At 36.8% G+C, this 12,095-nt stretch overlaps 1 protein-coding gene across 9 annotated transcripts in view; it reads right to left on the reverse strand.

Moving 5' to 3' along the window:
• HMBOX1 (homeobox containing 1) overlaps nucleotides 1-12,095 on the reverse strand; it is a 111,992-nt gene that overhangs the window by 32,901 nt on the left and 66,996 nt on the right. The gene's annotated exons all lie outside the window — the stretch shown is intronic.

A 12,095-nucleotide genomic window follows, 5' to 3' on the forward strand; every position in this document is an offset into this window, starting at 1 on the left:
ATGAAATGGGCGCTGAAGTGGAGAAGACTTCTGTGTAAAAGTTTTTTAAATCACACAGTGGTAATTAAAGGTAATAAAAGAATAATGGGAAGCAGTGCCAGGAAAATAGGGCAGGTTAATATCATTTGGAGATTACTATAAAAGAACATAGAAGAAACAGGTCTTCCAGAGCCACTTCAAGTTTGAACCTATGTGACTCTTTTGTCTCTACTTTATTTACACATACAAAAGTGTATATACCATGTATCATCATATCATCATAATTTAGCATATTTCAGAGTCAGAATATTAGGAAAAGGAATGTTCCCTTCAGGTCAGGGTTTTGATGACTGGCAAAACATTAGCAAGCTTGCACTGCAGTTGTTTGAACCACACCCAGTCTGCAGTTAAATATAGAATTTAGTTTCTGGAACTATTGGTCGTCTTAACCTTCAAGTATTCACTGAAAAAATTAAAAGTATAAAGGAGAAAGGAAAGAGACTGAAACCCAAATCCAAATACTAATAAACTGTCCTGGGAAGAATTCCAAGATGCAGTAAATACCAAGAGAATTAAATTACAGAAACCTCAAGCAACATTCTAGAAACACACTTTACAAACCAATTTGTCTCTTCTATGCTAATTCTCCCAGGATGTATAATACACTTATATAGAATGCATTTGTGTACTAGACCCATGTCTCTAATTCAGATAATATATTCAGACATGTCAAGTTAACAGCAGCGACACCAAATTTAGAGCTATGATTTAATTTTGGTTTGTTATAGTATTGTGGTTTGTGATGCTATTTTTATTTAGGAAGAGGCACTTTTATCCTAAGAAACTATTTTTAGATGCTTAAATTTGGGGGGAAGAGACACTCTCAAGCTGAAATTTTTAATACTGATTGCCTGTTGGGGAGAATATTTTGGGTTAAATTTTTAAAGTTGTTTTGGAGATTGACAAAGGTTAAAAAAACAACAAAAAACGTTTTCCTTATAGTTTTGAGGGTTCTGAGCTTTAATACTGATTTTGTTTTATATTGCTCACTGAAGACGAACATAAAAAGAATCTAAGAGGAACAAAAAACATATTACAGGTGTATTGTTTCCAGAAAAAAACATGCAGTGGTTTTAATTATAAACACACACAGAGGTAGGTACTAATTTTACCTATATTTTCCTGTTACACACCCAGACACAGACTCATCATTCAGCTACTCTGATGAAAAATAGCAATAAGTAATCTATATATATAAATCTGGCTCCAAAGCTGGTACTCTTAACCATTATATTCTATTGCTTCTACCTATCACAGCTATGTACTCTTAAATTTATTCCTGTATCTAGTCAAAGCCTTTTCCAAGTTGTTGCTTCTCTTTCTATCTTGTTTAATGGGGCTGAAAAACCTATATAAGGAGATTCGAAGATTTCTTTTATCTTTCTCCCCCGAGACCAGAATAGGTGCAATAGCCAGGTCTCACTCTTTTGTGTCCCACTTATATATCCTAACACTCCAGAGACACACCTGTTTCCAAAGCTAAAAGAATATCCAGCCCAAATCACTGAAAGGTTAAAAAGGAAAGAGTATATTAGAAGCCTTGTTCCTAGGCCATAAAGCCTCTAAAACTTCTGATCATAAACTCTAAAGACTTTTCAGGTCTACCAGGTTCATCATCCCTTTTACTCCTTTCACCCTAAAATGTAACTATTCGCTCCATCCCAACACTTTGCCTAATACCTAGTAAGTACTTTGCAGAATGAATGAAGAAAGGGACAGTTAGGTTTGCTAAATAAAAGTCACATTTGAGTCTTACATTATTTACACATGCAGATATTTCAGACATACAGATGTTTTTTCCCCTTGTGAATATGTAAACTACTTAAGGTAAGCCTAGCTCAGTGCTAGCACATAGCAGATACTCTATAAATAAATGACTGAATAAATAAATATTAGTCAATTATCTAATTCTGTTTTATCCATTAAAATCTAGTCAGGTCCTCTTTAAACAATAACAACAAAAATCTTTTTAATTATGGAAGATTTCAAACCTACACAAGTACAATAAACCCATGAATCCCTGCGTACCTATCATCCAGTTTCAACAATTATCAACCATTTTGTCATTCTTGTTTCATCTTTCCCCTGTTACAATCTCCATATGCTCTTAAGCAAATGGAAGGTTGCAACACACGTTAATCTAGTGGCATCAGACTTCAGAGTTAACAAAGGCCAAGTCCGTATATTAAAACAATCAGTGTACACCCAAGTAAAAATAACATTCCTTTTAGTTAATAAAGAGAACTCAAATCTATGGTTAGCATTGTCTAAGGGTCTACAATGTGGCTGGGATACTTATTAGGTTTGTGGCTCTGGGAAACTATTCAACCTCTTAGAGCCTTGATTGCTTCACCAGAAAAAGGAGAAACCAGGACTGCAGTGAAGATTAAATGTGGAGGATAAATACATGTAAAGCTCCTAATAGTGCACTGAATAAATGTTTCTTCTTTAAAATAGCTTCATTAAGATATAATTCACATACCAAAAAATTCACCCATTTAAAGTCTACAATACAATAGCTTTTAGTATATTCATAGAGTTGTGTGAGCATCATCACAATCAATTTTAGAAATTTTCATCACTCCAAAAGAAACCCAACACTCCTTAGCCTTCTCCCCCGCCCCTCACACACAATACCTTTATCCTCCCCAGCCCTAGGCAACCACATATCTACTTTCTGTCTCTATAGATTTGCCTACTCTGGATATTTCATATAAATGGAACCATACAACATTGTCCTTTGTGACAACAAATGTTTCTGCAACTGGATATTTCAAAAGTCAAATATGTGGTATAGACAATGCACTGAGATCAGAGAAGTAGAAAAGGCCAAATAAGGGAAAAATAAAAAAATACATAGGGGCCGGCCCAGTGGCCTAGTGGTTATGTTCGATGTTCTCTATTTTGGTGGCCTGGGTTTGGTTCCCGGGTGTGGACCTACACCACTCTCCAGTGGCCATGCTGTGGTGGTAACCCACATACAAAACAGAGGAAGACTGGCAACAGATGTTAGCTCAGGGTGAATCTTCCTCAACCAAAAAGAGGAAGATTGGCGACAGGCGTTAGCTTAGGGTGAATCTTCCTCAGAAAAAATAAATAAATTAGAAAAAAATTAGGGAAAAAAATATATAAAATGAGTATCCACTGTAAGCCAGGCACTAAGATATGCACTAGGGAATATTACTGAAGTGCTCTGGAGGTGGTAAAAGGCAGGAAAGCAGAGTACGTGTGTGTTATGTGCTAGCAGGTGGGTTGTTTGTGGAATTCTCCTCTGGGGCTTCACTTTCCTCATTTAAACAGGGAGCAAGGTCATCATGAGAATGAGGATGTGGAGTTTGCAGAGAGAACAAAGTGTGAAATAATTGTTTAGGAGAGTGGGAAAGAATGAACCAGGAAGGTATAGTGTGATTGTCTGGTAGAATTAAAGACTCACTTGAGGTTTATGGTCATGAATTTAAAACGAAATCAGTCAGCAAGGTTTTAAGTTTTTCTCTAGCAATATTTCGCTGCAAAAATGCAAATACAGCATAAGCAAAAATGCAGAAACAGAAGAGATAGATTTAACAAGGGTTCATTCATACTCATGGCTTTAACTGTACCTAATATATTAATGACTCCTAAATCTCCATTTCTAGTGCCGCTAAAAATCTCCTAACAGAAATCTCGAAGTGACTTCACAGTCAAAGCTCTAAGTGGAAGGAAGTTAGAAGGAAAAAGAACATTGTTCAACACAGGTTATAAGGAAGACATTCTACTATGTGCTTTACATATATTATCTCACATAACTCTCATAACCCTTTTCATAACAACCATCTCCATTTTACAGAAAACCAAAATTCCCAAAGACTAACATAAGGTGAAGCTGGGACTAAACCGTTAAGTTTGTATGACTCTGCAGCTCATCTACTTTTTACTGTATCATAATACTTAACTCTTCTTTTTATAAATATGGCAAGTGGGGTTAAGAGATGGTGAATGATTTGCCTAATTTGATTACAATTTCTAATGGTACAAGCACTGTCTCCCAGATGAATGCTCTTTGAGCATCACCATTGCCAAGCTCTCTTTTACACTTTCTGCGCTGTCATCTCTATGTTGAATCTGTAACTAGGTTAGGTTTTTTTCTTCAAATTTTTTCTGATACCTATTACCTTCTATCCATTTTCCTTCCCTTTGCTTTGACATTATAGTTCGGGCCCTCATCACTCATACATAGATTACTCTAACAGCCTCTTAGTTGGCCTCTATCTATCCCTCCACCAATCCATTTACATATGAGTTAGTCACTTCCTTTCTCTGAGGCTCTTCTATATAAACTGTAAACAATAAAATATCTATAGTACAGAATTGTCAAGATTAAATAAGATCAATCATATGGAATAATTATCAATAAGATCAATAATTATATACAAACTGTAAAATTGTACTCAGATGTAAGCTATTACTGCCTTAAGATTTACGAGGGCAGGGCCGGCCCCATGGCTTGGCAGTTAAGTGCACACGCTCCGCTGCTGGCGGCCCGGGTTCGGATCCCAGGCACGCACCGACGTACCGCTTCTCTGGCCATGCTGAGGCCGCGTCCTACAGCAACTAGAAGAATGTGCAGCTATGACATGCAGCTATCTACTGGGGCTTTGGGGGGAAAATAAATAAATAAATAAAATCTTTAAAAAAAAAAAGATTTATGAGGGCAGATACTACAACTTACATTTATTTCCCCTTGGCTCTAGGCATCTTGTATGTGTTCAAATACATTCTTGATTGGCTGATTTCTTGCCCATTTCCATACTCCCGCTAATATTATCTAACAGACCAATGTGATCAGGTATAATCTCCTTTATGATAAAGCCTGAACGCCAAAGCTATGGTATAATTAAGCATGGTACTTATTTAATGAGCCAGAGCTGGTGGTCTAGTGGTTAAGATTTGGCGCTCTCACTGCTGCAGCTGGGGTTTCATTTCCCAGTCAGGGAACCACACCACTCGTCCTGCATGTTGCTGTGATGCTGAAAGCTATTCCACCAGTATTCAAATACCAGCAGGGTCACCCATGGGGACAGGTTTCAGCAGAGCTTCCAGGCTAAAACACTAGGAAGAAGGACCTGGCCGCCCACTTCCAAAAAATTGGCCATGAAAACTCTATGAATAGCAGTGGAGCATTGTCTGATATAGCGCTGGAAGATGAGAGGATGGCACAAAAAGACCGGGCAGGGTTCAGCTCCGCTGTACAGAAGGTCGCTAGGAGTTGGAATCAATTCAAGGGCCCTAACAACAAAAACTTAGTAATCATAGCATGCATAGTATGACTAAGTTCTGCATAATCAAAGTAGACATGACCCTGATGAAAAACCCTGTTCTGCCACATCCATCTTCATAATAGCATTTATTCCTCAGTTCTATAATTGATTATATGCTAGTGCCCTGCTCCCCCACCTAAGTTTGTGAGGGAATATATTTCATGGTAACTAACGAGTTGGTGAAGAACAGTTCTTTATAAAAAAACTTCAGCTGATTAATACAGAAGAAACAAAAAAATTGGAATGCAACCATTTTGCAACCCCTTATGAAAAAAGTGACTAGGAAAAATCATCAATGGATGACAAAACAGTGGTTCTCAAATTCTGGCTGCACTTTAGAACCACTTGGGAACTTTTCAAATATAGCTCTGCCTAGGCCCCACACCCAGAGATTATGATTTTAGCTGGTTATGGGTAAAGTCTTATTTATATTTTGAAAAGCTCCTATGTGATCCTAACACGCAGTCAAGGTTAAGTATCACTGCCCTAAAACTATTTGGTAGATGGGGAACTTTCTAAGAAGTTCATCAGGATAATAGCACTAAATCCACTGATTAATCTTACTGCTACTAATAATGGGACCATCAGACATTATGTGCCTCCATATATGATGTAATAGGAAGAACAAGGCACCAGCTACGTGCCAAAAGAACTGAACCAGAATCTAATCAGAATGCTTGATCTAACTACCAGTCTACAGAAAATACAGGGTCACGTTAGATACTCTGAGGACGTAATCGGCCAATTCTAAAATGTAGGAAATTCAATAGGACAAATACCTTGGTCTCATCAACAAATAAACAGCATGAAAAAGTGTGTGTGTGTGTAAGGAAGTGTTACAAATTAAGAGACTCAAGTGACATATCCACCAAATGCAGTGTGTAAAAATACATGTTTGATGAACAGATGAATGAATGAATGCTAATTAGAGAAAAAAGACCAATCATTTTAAATGCTGAATTATTAAATCTTGTACTTTCAAAAGCATGGCTAGATGGCTACAGAAGCATAATAATTTTGATATGTGAATTAGTGAAATATTTATCTGTTTCTGTCATGGTCATATAGGAAATCTTCTAAAATATTTCAGTGGATTTAGGTTTGGTTTTAAATTTATATTTGTATTTGCCTTAAGATTTTGAGTAAAGAGAAAACAAAAACAAGTCATTACGTGGCAAATATAACCATTATTTTTTCTATTGGGGATGAGATACAGTTGTTCTGTATCAGAGCTGTCCAATAAAATTTTGTGTGATGATAGAAATGTTCCATATCTGTGACGTCCACAACTAGTCAGCAGCCATACATGACGACTGGGCAGTTGAAAAGTGGCTAGTGGGACTGAGAAACTGCATTTTAAATTTTATTTAATTTTAAATAATTTAAATTTAAATAGCCACATGTAGCTACCGTATCAGACAGCACAGTTCTAGATGACTAAAGCTCTCCTCTCTACCTGCAACATTTCCCCCTCTCCTTTTGACCTAATTAAATCTTAGCACATCCTCTATTATAAGATCTCACGGCACCATATGTCACAGTTGCAATGATACTTTGATTTCTGTGATTATTTGACTAATGTCTGTCTCTCCAACCTGATTATAAAATCTAAGAGGGCAGGAAATATTTATGTTCACCATTGTATTGTTCGGGCCTACTACAGTGACACTCAAATATTCGTTAAGTAAATGTTATTATTAGATAACATCGTGTAGTTAAGTTTTTGTGATATATGAAGATTTTTCATTTCTCATAGTTCCATGTGATTTGATCCAAAATTTAGATCCTCCTTTAACGCACAGACAATACATATACAAAAGTACAGAGAACTGTATCATGAACCCCCAGGGTAAACATCACCAAGCTACAGAAATGATCGACTTACTGATACCACTCTTATTTTATCCACACCCTTGCCCCTGCCTTTCCGCCTTCTGTTATTTTGAAGTAAATCCCAGATGGCATATCACTTCACCATATTATTGTGCATTTCAGTAAATATTTATAAAAGACAAGAATTCTAATTTTTGTAAATGTAAGCACTATTTACATATAAGTAACCATTATCATAACTGAAACAAGAATCATCATTTATCCAGTCAGTGTTCAAATCTCCTTAATTTTCTAATAGATTTTTTTAAACACTTAAAGAAACTGGATTATTATTCTTAGAGTCTCTCACATCATGGATTTTGTTGACTTGAATCTCCATGGCACTGTTTAACAGAACTTTTGTTCCATACTTCCCATAAACTTGGAGCTGGATCTAGAGGCTTGATTTGATTCAGCTTCAATTTTGTTGGAAAAGAATACTCTACAGGTGGTGGTGTGTACATCCTTCAAGAGGTACATAATGCTTGGTTATCTGTCTTTTGGGGATGTTGGCAGCTATTAATGATCATTGTCAGATCCATTATTTCACTAGGAGTTTGCAAAGTGATGATATTCTAATTATATTATTATTTTTTCATTTATTAGCTGGAATCCTCCAACAGAGAAAAACTTTTTGGTTAATCAGAGATAATGTTCATATGTGAAAGGCAGATTAAATGCTCAGTTCTTCCTTTTACCACTTTCAAATATTTAGTTGGTTCTCTAACACTCTCCAGGTGTGACCAATAATTTTTTTTAGTATCATTATTACACACGGATTTTTAGTAAGTTTGATGTGCTTCACTCTATTACAATTGGTATTATTACTGATGTTCAAATTGTCCCCTTCTTTGGACAGTGAGAGCCTCTTCAAGTTAGCCTCTGAGTCCTTTTGATATCACTCGTCTGTAACGCCTTTACAAGATGTCCAGTCTCATCATGTATTATTTCCCGCCCTACACCTGGAATCAGAAATTTCTCCAAGGAGTGCTAATGGTACTTAAGACCACAACCTGGGCCCCCAGGCATGCTGATTTCTACTAGGTTGATCATTACCCATAGGACTTTTGAGTGGGTAGAGCTGGTAAGTCCAACTCCCCCTCCTTTTTTTTTCCAAGAGAAAATATAACAAATTCATATTATTTATTTCAAATTCAAGATTATAGGATTTTCCCATTGAAATTATAGCTGGCTTCTTAGCAGAAATTGACAAGCTGATACTTCCAAAATTCACAGGGAAATGTAAGGGATCCAGAATAGCTAAAACAATCTTGAAAAAGAAGAAAGTGGAGAATTTATGCCTCCAGATTTCTATTACAATGCGACAGTAATCATGACAGTGTGGTATGTCATAAGGATAGACATAGATCAACAGAATAGAACCAAGAGTCCAGAAATGCACCCTCACATTTACAGTCAATTGATGTTTTTTCTTCTTCAAAATTTCAAAAATACCTTCATTGAAAGTTTCATTCCAAAAAGTTAATGAGAAATTAAAGATATGACATACCTTAAATAAAACTACATGACATAAACAAAAGTTCACCAAGTTAATGGCCTCTCAGTCACCCCCATATCTACCTTCAAAGGAAGGCCCCCATCTAGGTCCTTCCCAAAGTTGAAAGGACTGTGAGGGGTTTTCTGGTGAACTACTACATTATTTCCTTAAATAGCCAAGAGAAACTACAATTAAAATTACTGAAAAACCTTGCCAAATTCTGAAGGACACCAGAGCTACACTCACTACTTTAAACTCGACTTGGATCCTGCAGATAGAATCCTGGGAGAACTGGCAAATGCTGACTTTGGGTGAGAATTTTTATAAATGACATCTCTCCTGGATCACTATCTGTAGTGCCCAGACAAGAGACGGAAATAAAATTTCTTGTTGTCCCTTCCTTTCCAAATCCAGACCAATTAGTTATTGATCCTTCCTCTCCCAGGATTAGCTATTGCCTTCTCGCTTGTCTTGTTTTTTTTTTCTCCTTTGTTTTTTTTTCACTGATGTCATAATAGTTTATAACATTGTGAGATTTCAGTTATACATTATTATTTGTCAGTTACCATATAAATGCGCTCCTTCACCCCTTGTGCCCACCCCCCAACTCCCATCCCCCTGGTGACCACCAAACTGTTCTCTCTGTCCCTGTGTTAGTTTATGTTCCACATATGAGTGAAGTCATACAGTGTTTGTCTTTCTCTGTCTGGCTTATTTCGCTTAACATAATACCCTCAAGGTCCATCCATGTCGTTGCAAATGGGACGATTTTGTCTTTTTTTATGGCTGAGTAGTATTCCATTGTATACATGTATACCACATCTTCTTTATCCAGTCATCTGTCGATGGACACTTGGGTTGCTTCCACTTCTTGGCTATAGTGAATAACGCTGCAATGAACATAGGGGCTCATATGCCTCTTTTGATTGTTGATTTCAAGTTCTTTGGGGAAATACTTAGAAGTGGGACAGCTGGACCATAAGGTATTTCTATTTTTAATCTTTTGAGAAATCTCCATACTGTTTTCCATACAGGCTGCACCAGTTTGCATTCCCACCAGCAGTGAATGAGGGTTCCCTTTTCTCCACATCCTCTCCAACACTAGTTATTTTTTGACTTGGTGATTATAGCCACTCTCACAGGTGTAAGGTGATATCTTAGTGTAGTTTTGATTTGCATTTCCCTGATGATTAGTGATGCTGAACATCTTTTCATGTGCCTATTGGCCATCTGTGTATCTGCCTTGGAAAAATGTCTGTTCATATCCTCTGCCCATTTTTTGATCGGGTTTTTTGTTTTTTCATTGTTCAGGTGTGTGAGTTCTTTACATATTATGAAGAGTAACTCCTTGTTGGATATATAATATGCAAATATGTTCTCCCAGTTGGGGGGCTGTCTTTTCATTTTGATCCTGGTTTCATTTGCCTTGTAGAAGCTCTTTAGTCTGAAGTCCCACTTGTTTATTTTTTCTTTTGTTTCTCTTGTCTGAGCAGACATGGGATTCGAAAAGATCCCACTTTGTCTGATGTCAAAGAGTGTTCTGCCTATATTTTCTTCTAGGAGTTTTATAGTTTCAGGTCTTACCTTCAAGTCTTTGATCCATCTTGAGGTAATTTTTGTGTATGGTGAAAGATAATGGTCTACTTTCATTCCTTTGCATGTGGTTGTCCAGTTTTCCCAGCACCATTTATTGAAGAGACTTTCCTTTCTTCATTCTATGTTCTTAGCTCCTTTGTTGAAGATTAGCTGTGCATGTATGTGTGGTTTTATTTCTGGACTTTCAATTCTGTTCCATTGATCTGTATATCTGTTTTTGTACTAGTACCATGCTGTGTTGATTCTTATAGCTTTGTAGTATATTTTGAAGTCAGGGATTGTGATGCCTCCAGCTTTGCTCATTTTTCTCAGGATTGCTTTAGCTATTCAGAGTCTTTTGTTGCCCCATATGGATTTTAGGATTCTTTGTTCTATTTCTGTGAAGAATGTCATTGAGATTCTGATTGGGATTGCATTGAATCTGTAGATTGCTTTAGGTAGTATGGACATTTTAACTGTGTTTTTCTTCTAATCCATGTGCATGGGATATCTTTTCATATAGTCAATTGATTTTTAATGAGGGTGCCAAGATTAATCAATGGGAAAAGAATGGTTTTTTTCAACAGTGCTAGGATAACTAGATAACCATATGCAAAAGAATGATGCTGGGTCCCTATCTCACATCATAGACAAAAATTGACTCAAAATGTATCAAACACCTAAATGTAAGAGTTAAAAGTATAAAACTCTTAGAAAAAACACAAGAGTAAATCTTGGTGACTTTGATTTAGGCACAGCCTTCTTAGATAAGACAATAAAGGCCCAAACAACAGACAGAAAAAATAAAATGAACTTCATCAAAATTAAACTTGTGTGCTCCAAAGGTCATCATCAAGAATGTGAAAACAGAGCCAGCCCTGATGGCCTAATGGTTAAAGTCCAGCACGCTCCACTTTAGCGGCCTGGGTTTGGTTCCCAGGCACAGAACTATACCACTTGTCTACCATAGCCATGCTGTGGCAGCGGCTCACATAGAAGAACTAGAAGGACTTACAACTAGAATATACAACTATGTACTGGGGCTTTGAGGAAGGAAAAAAAACAGAGAGGAAGATTGGCAACAGATGTTAGCCAAAGCAAATCTTTCACAGCAAAAAACCAAAAACCCCCACACTCAAAAAAAGAATGTGAAAAGACTACCCACAGAATGGGAGAAAATATTTAGAAATCACATATCTGATAAGAGACTTGTACCTAGAATACATAAAGAATCTTAAAACTCAATATAAAAAGACAACCCAGTTTAAAAAATGGGCAAAGGATGTGAACAGACATTTCTCCAAGGAAGATATACAAATAGCCAATAAGTATATGAAAAGATGCTCAACATCATTAGTCAGGGAAATGCAAATCAAAACCACAATGAGATTCTACTTCACTCTAGGAGACAAATAACAACAGTGTTGGTGAGAAACCGGAACCATCATACAGTGCTGAGTGGAATGTAAAACGGTACATCTGCTCTGGAAAACAGTCTGGCAGTTCCTCAGAAGGTTGAACATAGTTACCATAGGACCCAGCAATTCCACTAGCACACAAATTTTGTTCATGGCAGCACTATTCATACTAGCTAAAAAGTGGAAACAACCTCAAATGTCTATCAACTGATGAATGAATAAATAAAATATGGCATAGCCATACAATGGAATATTATTTGGCGATAAAAAGGAATGAAATACCACTATATGCTACAACATGGATGGACCTTGAAAACATTATGCTAAGTGAAAGAAGTGAGTCACAAAAGGCCACATATTGCACGAATCCATTCATATGAAATGTCCAGAACAGGA

This window comes from Diceros bicornis, chromosome 11 (genome assembly GCF_020826845.1).
Source record: "Diceros bicornis minor isolate mBicDic1 chromosome 11, mDicBic1.mat.cur, whole genome shotgun sequence".
In the NCBI taxonomy this organism is placed as follows: Eukaryota; Metazoa; Chordata; class Mammalia; order Perissodactyla; family Rhinocerotidae; genus Diceros; species Diceros bicornis.